Below are 15,319 nucleotides of genomic sequence, written 5' to 3'. Positions count from 1 at the left end.
TTTATTGTACAGGATTGTTTAGCTAGTCTGGTTTTTTGGTTTTCCTGATAAATTTGAGTATTATTCTTTCAATGTCTATAAAGAATTGTGTTGTAATTTTGATGGGGATTGCATTGAATCTGTAGCTTGCTTTTGGTATGATGGCCATTTTTAGTATGTTAATCCTACTGATCCATGAGCATGGGGGATCTTTTCATCGTTTGGTATCTTCTTCAATTTCTTTCTTCAAAGACTTGCAGTTATTGTCATACAGGTCTTTCACTGTCTTTGTTAGAGTTACACCAAGATATTTTAAATTATTTGTGGTTATTGTAAAGGATGTTGTTTCCCTGATTTCCTTCTCTGCCCATTTATTGTTTGTATATAGAAGGGCTAATGATTTTTTTTTTAGTTAATGTTGTATCCAGCCACTTTGATAAAGGTGTTTATCAACTGTATTAGTTCCCTGGTGGAATTTGGGGGATCACTTATGTATACTATCATATCATCTGCAAATAGTGATACCTTGACTTCTTCCTTTCCAGTTTGTATCACCTTGATCTCCTTCACTTGTCTTATTGCTTTAGCTAGAACTTCAAGTACGATATTAAGTATATGTGGAGAGAGTGGACAACCTTGCTTTGTTCCTGGTTTTAGTGAAACTGCTTTGAGTTTCTCTCCATTTAATTCAATGTTGGTTATAATCTTCCTATAAATTGCCTTTATTGTGTTTAGGTATGTATGTCCCTTGTATCCCTAATCTCTCCAAGACTTTTATCATGAAGGGATATTGGATTTTGTCAAAGGATTTTACAACATCTGATGAGATGATGGTGAGTTTTCTTTTCTTTAAGTTTGTTTATATGGTGGATCACATTGACGGACTTTCATATGTTGCACCATTGCACCTCTGGGATGAACCCTACTTGATCATGGTGGGTGACCTTTCGATAGGTTTTTGGATTTGGTTTGCAAATATTTTATTGAGCATTTTTGCATCACTGTTCATGAGAGAAATTGGTCTGCAATTTTCTTTCTTTGTTGAATCTTTGTGTGGTTTGAGAATCAGGGTGACTGTGAATTCATAAAATGAATCTGACACTGTTTCTTCTGTTTCTATTTTGTGGAATAATTTGAGGAGTATTGGTATTAGCTCTTCTTTGAAAGTCTGGTAGAATTCTGCACTAAAACCATCTGGTCCTGGGGTTTTTTGGGGTTGGGAGACTTTTAATGACTGCTTCTATTCCCTTAAGGGTTATAGGCTGTTTAAATTATTTATCTGATCTTGATTTAACTTTGGTAAGTGGTATTTATCAAGAAAATTGTCCACTTCTTTTAGATTTTCCAATTTTGTGGAGTACAGGTTTTGGAAGTACGACCTAATGATTCTTTGGATTTCCTTGGTGTCTGTTGTTATGTCCCCCATTTTATTTCTGATTTTATTAATTAAGATATTATCTTTCTCTCTTTTAGTTAGTTTGAATAAGGGTTTTTTATTTTGTTGTTTTTCTCAAGAACCAATTCTTTGTTTCATTGATTCTTTGTATTGTTCTCTTTGTTTCTATTTTATTGATTTCAGCCCTCAGTTTGATTATTTCCTGCCGTCTACTCCTCCTGGGTGTATTTGCTTCTTTTTGTTCTAGAGCTTTCAGGTGTGCTGGTAAGTTGCTCTCCAATTTCTTTATGTAGGCACTTAGTGTTTCCTCTTAGGATGTCTTTCATTGTGTCCCATAAATTTAGATATGCTGTGCATTCATTTTAATTTGAATTCTAGGAAGTCTTTAATTTCTTTATTTCTGCCTTGACCCAGCAGTCAAGAGTAATAGAGAGTTGTGTTGTATGATATTTTGTTTGTGTTCTGACAAATAAAACTTGCCTGGAGATCAGAGGGCAGAGCTAGCACTAGTTAACCATAGAAGCCAGGCAGTGGTGGCACACACCTTTAATCCCAGCACTTGGGAAGAGGAAGCAGGAAGATCAGGAGTTCAAGGCCACCCTGAGCTACATGAGATTGAATCAGTTTAAAAGAGAAAGAGAACCAGGTGGTGGCAGCTCACACCTTTAATCCCAGCATGAGGGAGGTAGAGACGGGAATATAAGGCTGATGGAGACAGGATCTTGGCCCATTCTGACTGAGATTTCGTAGAGGTAAGAACCCTCTGGTTGCTGGTTGCTCTGCTTCTCTGATCTTTCAGCTTTCACCCTTGATATCTGACTCCAGGTTTTTATTGTTAAAATCAAATAGATTCACGCTTCAGAATTGTTCAGTTTCCATGAGTTTGTAGACTTCCCATTGTTTCTGTGGTTGAAATTCAGCTTTAGTCTTTGGTGATCTTATAAGATACAGGGGGTTATTTCAATTTTATTGTATCTGTTGAGACTTGCTTTGTGACCAAGTATGTGATCAATTTTAGAGAAGGTCTTTGGGGCTGCTGAGAAAAAGGATATTCTTTTGTGTTTGGGTGAAATGCTCTATCGATGTCTGTTAGGTCCATTTGGGTCATAAGGTCTTTTAGCTCCATTATTTCTGTTTAGTTTTTGTCTAGATGGCCTATCTATTGGTGAGAGTGTGGTACTGAAGTCTCCTATTATTAATGTGTGAGATTTGATATGTGTTTTAAGCATTAGTAATTTTCTTTCACAAATATGGGTGCCCTTGTGTTTGGAGCATAGATATTAAGAATTAAAATATCCTCTTGATGAATTTTTCCTTTGATGAGTATAGAGTGTCCTTCCCCATCTCTTTTCATTAATTTTGGTTTGAAATCTATTTTGTTAGTTGTTAGAATAGCTACACCAGCTTGCTTCTTGGGTCAATTTGCTTGGAAAATCTTTTTTACAACCCTTTACACTAAGGCAATGACTATCTTTGATGTTGGGGTGTGTTTCTTGTATGGAAGAGGAGGATGGATCCTGTTTTTGCACCCATTCCATTAGCCCGTGCCTTTTTATTTAGTCCATTGATATTGAGAGATATTAATGAACAGTTATTGTTAATTCCTGTTATTTTGTTGGTGGTGATTGTGTGTGTGTGTGTGTGTGTGTGTGTGTGTGTGTGTTTCCCTTCTTTTCGTTTTGCTGATATGAGATATTTATTACCTGTATTTCCATGGGTTTAGTTAACCTCCTTGGGTTGGAGTTTTCCTTCTAGCACCTTCTGTAAGGCTGACTTTGTAGATAGACATTGCTTAAATTTGACTTCATCATGGAATATCTTGTTTTCTCCATCTTTGGAGATTGGATGTTTCGCTGGGTATAGTAGTTTAGGATGGCATCTGTGGTCTCTTAGAGTCTGCAGGAAATCTGTCTAGGCCCTTCTGGCTTTTAGAGTCTCTGTTGAGAAATCATGTATTATCCTAATAGGTCTGCCTTTATATGTTACTTGGCCTTTATCCCTTGCAGCTTTTAATATTCTTTCTCTGTTGTGTGTTTAGTGTTTTGATTATTATGTGGTAGGGGGACTTCCTTTTCTGATCCAATCTATTTGATGTTCTGTAAGCTTCTTGTACCTTTATAGGCATGTTCTTCTTTATGCTAGGAATTTTTCTTCTATAATTTTGTTAAAGATGTTTTCTGGGCCTCTGAGCTGGGATTCTTCTCTTTCTTCCATTCCTATTATTCTTAAGTTTGGTCTTTTCATAGTGCCCCAGATTTCCTGGATATTTTGTGTCAAGAACTTTTATATTTAACATTTTCTTTGACAAATGTATCTATTTCTTCTCTCATGTCTTCAATGCCTGAGATTCTCTCTTCCATCTCTTATGTTCTTTTGGTGAGGCTTGAGTCTATAGTTCCTGTTCTCTTACCTAGAGCTTCCATTTCCAGAATTCCCCCAGTTTGCGTTTTCTTTATTGCTTCTATTTCCATTTTCAGGTCTTGAACAATTTTATTCATTTCCTTCAACTGTTTGGTTTTTTTCTTCTTGGCTTTCTTTAAGGGACTTATTCATGTCCTCTAATTGTTTGTGTTTTCCTGACTTTCTTTGGGGGATTTATTCATTTCCTCTTTAAGAACCTCTGTCATCTTCGTAAAGTCAGCTTTAAGGTCATGTGGGGGGGGTGCTTCAGCTGTGTTGGAATATTCAGGGTTTGCTGTGGTAGGATAGCTGTGTTCTGGTGGTGTCCTATTGCCCTGGCTATAGTTGACTGTGTTCTTACACTGGTGTCTCAGCATCTAGGTTTGGGGTGATTATAGGTCTACATGCCCATTTCTGGGTTTGTCTTTGTTGGGTGGGTGTTTTGTTCCTCCGTTCCTGTTTCTGTTTCCTCTTTGGTCTTCTGGTCTTTGTGGCCTGGATTTCTGGCAGGTGGCATGACCAGCATAGAGTCTCCATCTGAGTTGGGGGCTGGACATCTGATGACAAGCATGGCCTTTGGTCCAGCAGGAAGTCTTTGCCTGAGTTCGCCTATTTGTTCTTCTGGTTAGTGTGGTCTGTTCTGAATGGCATGGCCTGCACCTGAGCAGGGGTATCTACCCAAGGTGGTGAAGGGGCATGGCAGTGAGGGGTGGGGGATGGGGGGGAGTGGGTTGGGTCTTTGGGAACTGAATGGAAGGGGGAGTCAGAGGGCATGTGGGTGTCTTTCCTGTTCTTCTCCACACCCAGGCTTTTCATGTGGATGCTGAGGAGCCAAACTCAGGCCCACTTTACAAACTGAGCCTTCTTCTTCCCAGGCCTCTGCTCTTGTTGTTCAGTGAAGAAAATTAATAAAAAGAGTTAGAAACAAACATCAAGAAAACCAAGAACAAGAGGTTAAAGCCTTACACTCTCCTAAAATGTGACCTTAGAAAGCGAGCCATGTTCATTTGTGACTATTAAAAGTGTTCCAGTCTAGTCGTTGTCTCAAGGCAGAAGGGCCCGTGATGGATCTGGGAACTATAACTCCAAACTTTCCCATGTCTATTTCATTGATGAGCCAGCTGGTTTGGTAACAGTGACACAGTAGCACTATTAGGTCACCAGGCCAGCCCTCTCCTCTCTCAGTACCTGCTCCTCATGGCGTTAGAGTTATCACCAAGTTGGAATGACCCACGCAGGCAAGCCTTTCTAGCCGCGGTGTGGCATCACAGCACAGTAAGGACTGCCGCCCCGAGGCTGACGTCGCCGAGGCTGACGTCGCCGCGTGTTGAGGAGTGCAAAGGAGCAACAGGCACCAGTAGCCGCAGATCCTCAGAAGACTGCAGCAGGTCGATCGCATGGTTCTGCCCGGACAGCACACAAACCCCACCTCAACAAATAAAAACATGATAAATAGAAGAATGAGCAGATGAGAGAAAGTGGGTAGATCTGAAGGGAGGCCGGTCAAGTCTAGCGGCACACGACACAGGTAAGGAAAGGGGTGTGCCTGGGCTGTGCCGGTCCATAACTACCTCGCAAACAGAGCCAGCCACCTTCTGTCTCATGCTTTGACACACTGGGCCCTGCTGGCACTGCAGGGCCTTCTGCTCCCAATGCTGATTCCTGGGGACAGCAAACAGCTCACTAGGAGCATATCTCTCACATGCAAGACAAATAGTCCAAGCTCATAATTCCACATCCCCGCTTACCTGGTTTTTACATCCTGGCTCAGCTTCGTATAGCTCCAAGCAGCTCCTGAGCCCCGGAGGCCACCAAACCTACCCAACCAGCCAACACGAGGCCAGCTCGCCTGCCCTTCCCAGGCCTTCCCCTAACAACCACAGAGAAGCTCGGGCTGCTGTTCTCACCGTGCCCTCTCCCGACCAGCCCGAGTCTCCCCACCACTGTTCCCAGGGGTCCATAGTGTAACTGCGCCCCCTTTTCAGGCTGGCCGTTTCTGTGTGCAGCTTACCAGTACCGATAAGAACAAACCTTGGTGCAGTTTCTCATTGAATCATTTGATCTCACATTTGTTTGCATTTATTTTGTTATTTACCTTAATTGGCACATAATAACTGTCCGCATTTATGGGGCACAGTGGGATAAGGTGGTATATACTGTAATTCACAATGACGGGCCTGGGTGGTTAGCATTTTCTCTTAGACACTCATCACTTTCTATGTCCAGAGGCTTCCAACTCCTCTCTTTAGTTGTTTTTAACACACACAATGGGGATGGGAATCAGGGAAAGTGCTGGCTGTATAAGCAGGAGAACTTAAGATTTGGACCCCAGCACCCAACACTTGGGGGGAGAGGGAGATGTCCTAGGGTGAGGGACATCACTCAGCCTAGCTCAAATGGTACAGTTCAATGACAGAAAGACCTTGTCTTAAAAGAAAGAGGGGCGGGGAAGGAAAGGGGAAGGAAGGAAGGAAGGAAGGAAGGAAGGAAGGAAGGAACGAACGAACGAACGAAGGAACGAAGGAACGAAGGAGGAAGGAAGAAGAAAGGAAGGGGGAGGAAGGGAGGAGGAAAGAAGAAAGGAAGGGGGAAGGAAGGAAGGGGAAAGGAGAGAAGAAAGGGGGAAGGAAGGAAGAAGAATGACTGAGAAAGACTTCCTAGTGTCAGCCACTAGCCTCCACACATGCCTGTACGGTCAAGTACACCACATACACACACACACACACACACACACACACACACACACACACACACACACCACTATAAATGATATCATTTTTTTAAATATTGAAGTTGAATGCTAGTGTGCAAGCTAATACATTGGTATTGGCTTGAGGTCTTTGAACAGTCTAAATGTCCAATGATCTCATCTCCTTCCCATTATTAGAAATAAACTGCACACCAGCAACATCTCAGTGCCATGTAGACAAGAATCACGCACTCTGGGTTCTAGGCTCCTACTCGGTCTTGTATGCTCGGTAAATATTTCTGGTTTTGTTGAACTTACTGTTTTTGATGTAACAACTCAGCAGTCACAGACAATGCAGACACAAACCAGATGCCCATGAGCTGTGAACTATTTCCATGCCGTATATGCCTAGATGTTATATATTATGAGTGGAAGATGATCCACCAGGCACATTGTCTGAGTCAGGGTTTCTATTGCTGCTGTGACGAAATGCCATGACCAAAAAGCAAGTTGGAGGAAGAGAATTTATTTGGCTCACACTTCCATGTCACTGTTCATCACTGAAGGAAGTCAGGTCAGGAGCTCAAGCAGGACAGAGGCCATGGAGGGGAGCTGTTTGCTGGCTTGCTCCCCATGGCTTCCTCAGCCTGCGTTCTTATAGAACACAGAAGAACCATCAGCCCAAGGGTGGAACCTCCCGTGGTGGGCTGGGCCCTCCGGGCCCTCCCCATCAATAATTAACTAAGAAAATGCCTTACAGCCTTATGGAGCATTTTTCCTAATTAAGTTTCCCTCCTTTCAGATAACTCTAGTTTGTACGTCAAGTTGACATAAGACTAGCCTGCACACACATGTTCCCTAATATCCCAGGGAATGTCACCTTTACTACATGGTATATATGTGCTACTGAATTGCTGTTCCTCAACTGTCATTTTATTTGATTGGTTTATTTATTTTTATTTTGAGACAAGCTCTCACTACCTTGCTCAGGCTGGCCTTCTTGCAATCTTCCTGCCTCTGCCTCACTGGGTCATTAGGCCTAGACATCAAGCTTGGCCATTTTCTTAACACTGGTGTGAAAAGTCTGTGACACTGGACTCAGCGTGTCTCAGCCCTTGGGTGTTAAAATGTACACACACACTAAGTACATGCTGAATGGGCACGGGGAGCCTGCCTTACTACTGCTGTGTTGGTTGTTGACGTTTGGTAATTATCTCAGTTCCATCCAAATATGTGATGGCACTAAACACTTCTCTCAGGGGATCACTACTATCGTCCAGAACTTTCCAGAACTTATCTTTGGGGGATTGGTGGAAGGACAGGAGGTCCTCTCTAGCTTCTGGCCCATAGGTTCAACTTTGTACCTCGGGAAGCCTCTGAGTGACCCCCAGTGGCTCCTTAGGGTGTCACTAGTGGGAAGTCTCTCATCTTGATTTTTCACTCAAGAGTAAATGGACATAGTGTTTTAACTTTGGTCTCTGGTCATACTCTGAGGAGGGAAAAGGGCAATTGGTTGGTGTAAAGTAACTTCCTGTGTGAAACGGAAACTGGAGGCGACCTGAATGCTATGTGACATGACTAAGTTGTTCCTTGGCACCTGCCTGTGGCAGGCCCCATTAAGGTACAGAATACCCACTGTCTCATTTCCACATGGTGTATGTTGAAAATGTGAGTTCGAGGCCATTCTGGTCTATAGAGCGAGATCCAGGACAGGCACCAAAACTGCACAGAGAAACCCTGTCTCAAAAAAACAAAACAAAAGTCCCCACTCACCCACAAGAAAGCAAAAACTCTGGCAGATTAAACACCAGGCTCACACTAAGGTTTGAAATTGGTTCTTCGGGATTCCAATCTTAACCTCTCTAGACACATTACAACATGCAAAGCTACCACAGTGAAGGCAGTGTCTTCCATCATTACTATAATCTAAACAGAAGGGCCAGAGGTGTAGCTCAGTTCATCACCATACAGAGATCTAGGTTCCATCCTCCACACTCAACTGGGCAGAGTTGCTCATGCATCTGATCCCAGCACCTAGGAGGAAGAAGGAACGGGAGGTCCAGGTCATGCCTGGCTACACACGGAGTTTATGGCCAGCCTGGGCTACATGAGACCCTGATATCTCTCTTTCTCTCTCTCTCTCTCTCTCTCTCTCTCTCTCTCTCTCTCTCTCTCTCTCTCTCTCTCTCTCTCACACACACACACACACACACACACACACACACACACACACACACACGATTTTAAGATAACAGTTCCTTTTATCACTCACGCTTTGCTCGCTGACTTGTACAGCTTGACTCTTGGTCAATAGTCGCTGAAACAGGTTAAGTCCTTCCTGTCCATACTGGACAACTCCCCAAAAGGCTATGAATACCTATCTAATGAGAATGATCTTTTCAACTCTGGACTCTTACTGTTGATGTTTTCAGAATAAACTGAAACATTTAAAAACTAGGTGGTTATCACACTTTCTAAGTTAATGCCTGTGGCTTATTTTTTTTCTTGCCCAAAACTTCTTTAGTAATTATTGTACATATGTGTAAGGAGGTGTAATCACACACACACACACACACACACACACACACACACACACACACACACACACACATTGCTAGCGGGTGAGCATCAATTAAGCCAAGTGTGAATCTGGGTTGTTTTTGTTCTTGTTTTGTTTTGTTTTTGGAGGGAGGGGTGTTGTTGGGTTTTTTTGTTTGTTTGTTTTTTGGGGTTTTTTTTTCTCCCACACCTGCTAGATTTAAACCCCTATAGGTCATCCTGTCAAAATACAATTTTAGCTTTGAAATAAAATAACAGAACAGAAATAAACACAACCCATTAGAACTCCCTGCCGGTGTTGGCAGATAAAAAAAAAAATACTGTGTCTCAGACAGAAATATCAATAACTTTAACGCATGTGATGTGTTAACAGGAAGCAAACAAGCAAACTTGCTCTCCGGTGACTGTCACTAATATTTATTCGTCCAGTGACTGTTAATCAAACCAAGTTTACAGTCCCGTGCAGCACCTGTCACAGGTGCTGATCGCTAATCAGCTATTGCAGCCGTTTATTCTGCTGCTGACAACTCGCAATTTTCCCCTGATTCAGCTATTTTGTCAGGTGGGAATTATGGCATACCGCATGTGACAAAACACATCACCCTTTTTCCCCCTTTTTTCTTTTTTTTTTTTTCCCTTGCATTTTTTCAGGCTCCTCTCTCCTGCTTTCTCCCCCTTTTTAGACAAACAATATCTGGGAACTCAGAAGTAATAAGGCGGAATGCATAATGAATTACCCAGCTTGCTCTAATTAGGGATGAATAAGTTGTGTCCTTCTCACAATCACAAATGTGGTGATGGGTAACACCAGTTTATGCTGTATTAACAGCAAATATGCAATCCTTCTGAGAGCACTTTTGTTGATGAATTTGATGAATGTGACAATAATTAGCGCAGACAGATGAGAGCTAAATTGCTACTGACAATGTAATGCTATCCTGCTCGAGGGCCTGGGAACGTGGCAGGGACCTGGGCCTCCATTCTAATTAATAGTCTTTTTTGTCCTTTTTTTTTCTTCTTTTTTTTTCTTACCCCTACTGGCAAAAAAATAGGAGGGGGGGTGTGTACCGGTAATTGTTTTCCTCAAAGGCTGCAGGGAGTTATCAGGGTAATAAAGTTAATTAGCAGAACAAACATCTTTTCACTGCCTTACCAGTCTGAGGAACGGAGGGTAATTCAAGCTGCGGGAAGATGTGACATGGAGGATAAGAAAGGAAATTTTAAACAGGAAACCGAAGAAAGTTTCTCAGGTTGATGCATCAAGAGAATCAGATGGCCTTTCTCACACCCCAAAGTTGCTTGTGTAAAGGACTTCCCGGCTATGGTTTGGAGTTTTGGAAATAAAGTTAGTTGAGATGGCATACCGCTGATTCTTTCTTTCTTGTCAATGGTACTGGTGTCCTCAACTCCACCTTCATATCCTGACGTCTCAGGCAGAGAAGTGAGCTCGGGCATTTTCCACAGAGAACGCTGGCCGTGGAGTTTGTCCTGTAGAGATGTTACACTCTGGGAATATGTAGGGAAGAGGAAGAAATCGCTAAGCACTCTCCACCATACAGCATTTGTTTGTTAATTCTCCTGTGTAAACTCAGTTCCAAATGGGGTATTTTACAGCTCTTTTGGTAGAGTGATTTTAAGCATGCATGAAGCCTGGTTCGATCCCCAGCACACATTAAACTAGGCCTGGTGACAAAGTGGCCCCTGCAGTTGGGAAGTAGAGGCAAAAAAATCATAATTCAAGGTCATACTTTGCAACATATTGAATTTGTGGCCAACCTGGGCTATGTGAGACAGTCTCAGAAAAGGGTGGGAGAGGGAGGTAAAAATGCATACTATTTTAGTGTAGGTTTGTAATCTCAAACGTTATTTTTATTTATTGTTTTATGTGTATGAGTGTTTTGCCTGCATGTATGTATGTATGTGTACCATGTGTATGCAGTGCCTGAAGAAGCATTGGTTTCCCTGGGATGGGAGTTTCAGAAGGTTGTGAGCCACTATGTGGATGCTGGGAATTGAACCCAGGTCCTCTGCAAGAGTAGCCAGTGCTCTTCACCACTAAATCATCTCTCCAGGCCTTCAAAACTTACTTTTATTAAGACATTTCAGTATCATCTTCATGTCTGTTGCGGAATTTTAGATAGCAACCGAGCTATAATTCACATTGACACTAGAGTTTTATTCCGCATGCCCACATTACTTGACATGAGCAGTTACAAACATGGGAAGCAGTGCTCACTAGGCATTTTGCAGATGTGGCAAGCTCCTTTTCTCCCTGTAAAGGCTGCAAGTGCTCTGCTTTTTTAAACATCAGCCACCTGAAACAATTGCTTAGTATCAAGTAAATTGCTCCTGGAGAGAAGCCTGAAGGCTTCTAAAACCATAGCCCTGAGAAACCGACCTTGGTATTCTTTTCGATCCATTCCATCACATCCTCGCATGTGTGTATGAGGATGTGTATTTGTTGTCATAGTAGGTAGATGACTATTTTATCCCCAGTAAAGAATATAGGAGTAAGTATCGGGCTCCTCCTGCGTTTGACTAACAGCATGGCAGCAGACCCGCTGTCCAGCTTAGAGCCCTGTATCAGCAGATGTCTACCTCAGCAGGTCAAGCTCCTGGTACACAGCTCTCCTTCCTGTGTCATTAAGATGCTGTGCCCGAGGCCTCTGCTGACCAGAGCAGAGTTTGAACTGAGATCAGCCGGCTCAGGCTCTTTGTTTGCTCAGTGGTCGGCATCTCTGCCATCTCTCTGATCTCTGTGATCTCCTGCCAACACAGTGTACACAAAAGAAACCTCGTGGGCTGAAGGGACGGCTCGACACTTAAGAGGACTTGCTGTTTGCAAGGTGAGGTGACTCACCTTTGATCCCTTAACTTGGGATGCAGAGGCAGGCAGAGCTCTGTGAGACTGAGGCTAGCCTGGTCTACACAGTGGATTCCAGAACAGCCAGAGCTACATAGTGAGACTTTGTCTCAAAACAAACAATAAAGAATGTTTGCTGTTCTTGCAGAGTAACCATCCCAGTTTTGTTCCCAGGGCACACATCAGATGGCATACAATTGCCTGTAGCTTCAGAGGATCTAGCTCCTTTCTCTGGCTTCCAAGGGCATGGCACACATGTGGCATACACACAAGTCTTAAAAGAAACCACGTTCCCTCTTGGACCATGAGGCATCCCGTGGCTTAGGGAAAGGTGGCAGAAACAGTCTCAGGGAAATGCATCTGCTATCAACAGCCCACATGTTACTAGTCAGAGGCCAGAATTGCAGGGTGTGACAAGAAGTTTCCAGAACAATGGCTGAAATCAAGCCTTTGGGATTTTCCTAGTTGATTTATCAGAAAAATTGTCAGGATGAAGACACTCCCAAGTCCACATAAACCAAGTGGTTTTCTTGACTTATAATTTATAACCAGGCATATGATTCAGTCTGGTTAATTCCAGCCCTTTGCACATAACAGTAAGCATATTGGAGTGAGAAAGAAGGTACACATGGCATTTGTTTGCATAGTTAGAAAATCACGACTGTGGAACCGGGGAAGACTGGATTTGCGACGTCATTGTGTAAATATATTAGTCATATGATTGATTCATGAAAAAACACAGAATTTTGTGTTTTGTTCATTTGGATTCTACTTCTGAAATGAAGCTTGTTTCTACATCTAGTAAACAGCATGAAATAATGCCAGCAATAATAAACTCATGCACATATATTGATTTAAAAAAGATGCTCTGGAACTCACTACTATTTTTGCAAGATTTTTCTAAACCTATGGCACCTGATATTCCCAGGCAGAGTCCCATCCAAGATGGACCTGACCCTCCTTAGCTTCCAAGATCATACAAAAACAGATGCATCAGGATGAGATGGCTCGAGACAAGATTTTTTTTTTCAATCTAGTAATAGAAGATCATACTGAAGAATCAAAACTAGACAAAAATTTCATTAGCCAATGTCACAAATTCACTGGGCCAAGGTTCTCAGGCAGAGACAGACAGACAGACAGACAGACAGACACACACACACACACACACACACAGATACATTCAGTCACAATTTGAGTTGTTATCCTTTGATTTAAAAACACCAAGCAAAAGTGTTAGCATATAATCAAACTTTATCTTTGATATAAAAATTCTAGACCCACAAGATACTGATTGTCTGCCAGGTCGTGACAACTTGACCCAAGCCAGAGTCATATGGGAAGAGAGACTAATAATTAAGAAAATGCCACCATGAGATTTCTTAATTTTTGATGGATGTGGGAGTGAGTATCTAGGCCAGTGTGGGTGGGGCCATCCCTAGGCGGGTGGTCCTGGGTGCTATAAGAAAGCAGAATGAGCAAGCCATGAGGACCAAACAGTAAACAGCACCCCTCCACGGCCTCTGCATCAGCTCCTGCCTCTAAGACCCTGCCTCCAGTTCCTGCCATGACTTCCCTCAGGGATGAAGTTTGCTCTGAGAGACACAAGATGAAATGAACGCTTTCCTTCCCATGGTCATGGTGTTTCTTCACAGCAATGGAGACCCTAGCGGACACTGCTCCCAACGACTTACAGCTATTTTTATTTTGCGGCCATGTGAGCTAATAAATATTTTTTTGTGTATTTATGTACACATGCACATGTGTGCACATGCATGTGTGCGTATGTGTGCACCCATGTGTGGAGTCCAACACCAACCTCAGGCATCTTTCCCCAGGAGATGTCACCTTCCTTTGAGACATGTCTATAACTGGCCGGGAACTCACTGGTTAGGCTAGGCCTGGTGGTCAGGAAGTCCTAGGGATACACCTGTGTCTGCCTCCCCAGCCCAGGATTACATGTGCACACCACCAGGCCTAGCTTTTTAAATCCAGGTTTTAGGGATCAAACTCAGATCCAAGGGAAGCATTTTTAACCCCCTGACTGGTCTGTCTTCATACCTCAGTGAGCTAATAAAATGTGATGTGAGTTCATTTATCAAAAGAAAAGTATATGAGAAATCCTTATCTAAAATTAATTAATTTTTCCCCCTAGAAACAACCTGGAATACTTTGAGAGGAAGAGGAGCACAGGACACTTGTTTGTGTCCCTGAGACCTGCACAGAGAGTCCCACTCTGTCCTCCGGAGCTGCTGTCTCCTGGGTCAGCATACGAGGTATGTCTTCCACTTGATCTTAGCCAGAAGGCAACAAGGGATAAGGATTTCTCTTTGGAAAATGATGTCGTGGTCAGTGTATATGCTCTCCAAGGACGATTGAGAATTTGCACTTCCTGGGTGCTCTGACATGCCAGAACCCTGAGGGAGAAGTCCGGTGTTCAGAACCTCAAGAGGTTTCCACCACTGGACAGAGACCAGAATTAGACGTTTACGTGAACAATTGCATCAACCCTTAGCCCGTTTGCAAGTCACAAGGCCTCAGTGAGTGTGGCTGTGGGTCAGGGGCTTGCCTGGCACCACAGGAGATTCAAGTCTCTTTTGTTTCAAAAATTAGATTGCATTTTTATTTATTAATTTGTAGGTGTTGGGACGCACAGGCCACAGTGTGTGTGTGGAGGTCAGAGGACTCTGTGGGAGTTGGCTCCCTCCTTCCGCCATGCCAGTCCTGGGTATCAAACGCAGACCCTGGGGCTCAATCCCAAGTGGCTCTACCCATGGGGCCATCTCACCAGCCCTCTCTTATCTTTTTCTCTCAACTCCTGAGTCATTGTCCCCCTGCCCCAGTCTGACGGATTCTCAGTCCCCAGGGCTCTGGGCTAGTCCTCTGACTGCAGAGGAGCATTGCATGTATAACTAATTGTCAAGAAGGGGGAAACGAGCCATGGTTTCCGTTTGCAGAGTCCAAATGACAAAGTTACTTAAGCGTTGTCTGTCACTGGAACTCTGCTTTGCTTTGCGAGACTGCTAGGCACTAATGACGAGAGAATGTGTGCAAAAAAATGTTTGTACACAAGGTGGTGATGTTAGCAGCTGCCATGCTTTCATCCTGCTCAAGAACACAAGAAGCAACAGCAGACTGTCTCCCTGAGCGATCACCGAAGGGCGCATTCAGCTGTTTGCCATGGCAGCCAGTCCGCACACGGCCGAGTTGTGGGAGAAAGGAGATGGCAGGCTGAGATCAGGCTCGAAGGGCAAAAGAATTCTTGCCACGGTCAGGGTTTGGGAGCTTGGCCTGGTGCCCACTGGATGTGGAAACGTGCAGGTCCTAAACCTAAATCAAGGTCGTGTTTGTAATTGAAATAGACCATCCCTTGGATGGCCTTGTCCTCAAAGTTCCAACTATACAGTTTCCTATCTCTGGTCTTCATGCAGCC

General features: G+C 43.3%; 1 long non-coding RNA gene across 2 annotated transcripts in view; it reads left to right on the top strand.

The window, feature by feature from the left end:
* LOC107401777 (uncharacterized) overlaps positions 1-15,319 on the top strand; it is a 646,803-nt gene that overhangs the window by 432,303 nt on the left and 199,181 nt on the right. For both annotated transcript variants that reach the window (XR_013051991.1, XR_013051989.1), the window contains exon 3: positions 14,042-14,162. This is a non-coding gene — a long non-coding RNA (uncharacterized LOC107401777). The remainder of the gene's footprint in view (positions 1-14,041; positions 14,163-15,319) is intronic.

Source organism: Peromyscus maniculatus, chromosome 6 (assembly GCF_049852395.1).
Source record: "Peromyscus maniculatus bairdii isolate BWxNUB_F1_BW_parent chromosome 6, HU_Pman_BW_mat_3.1, whole genome shotgun sequence".
In the NCBI taxonomy this organism is placed as follows: domain Eukaryota; kingdom Metazoa; phylum Chordata; class Mammalia; order Rodentia; family Cricetidae; genus Peromyscus; species Peromyscus maniculatus.
Note: the sequence above shows the minus strand (reverse complement) of the source record. Positions and strands in the feature narration are given on the sequence as shown.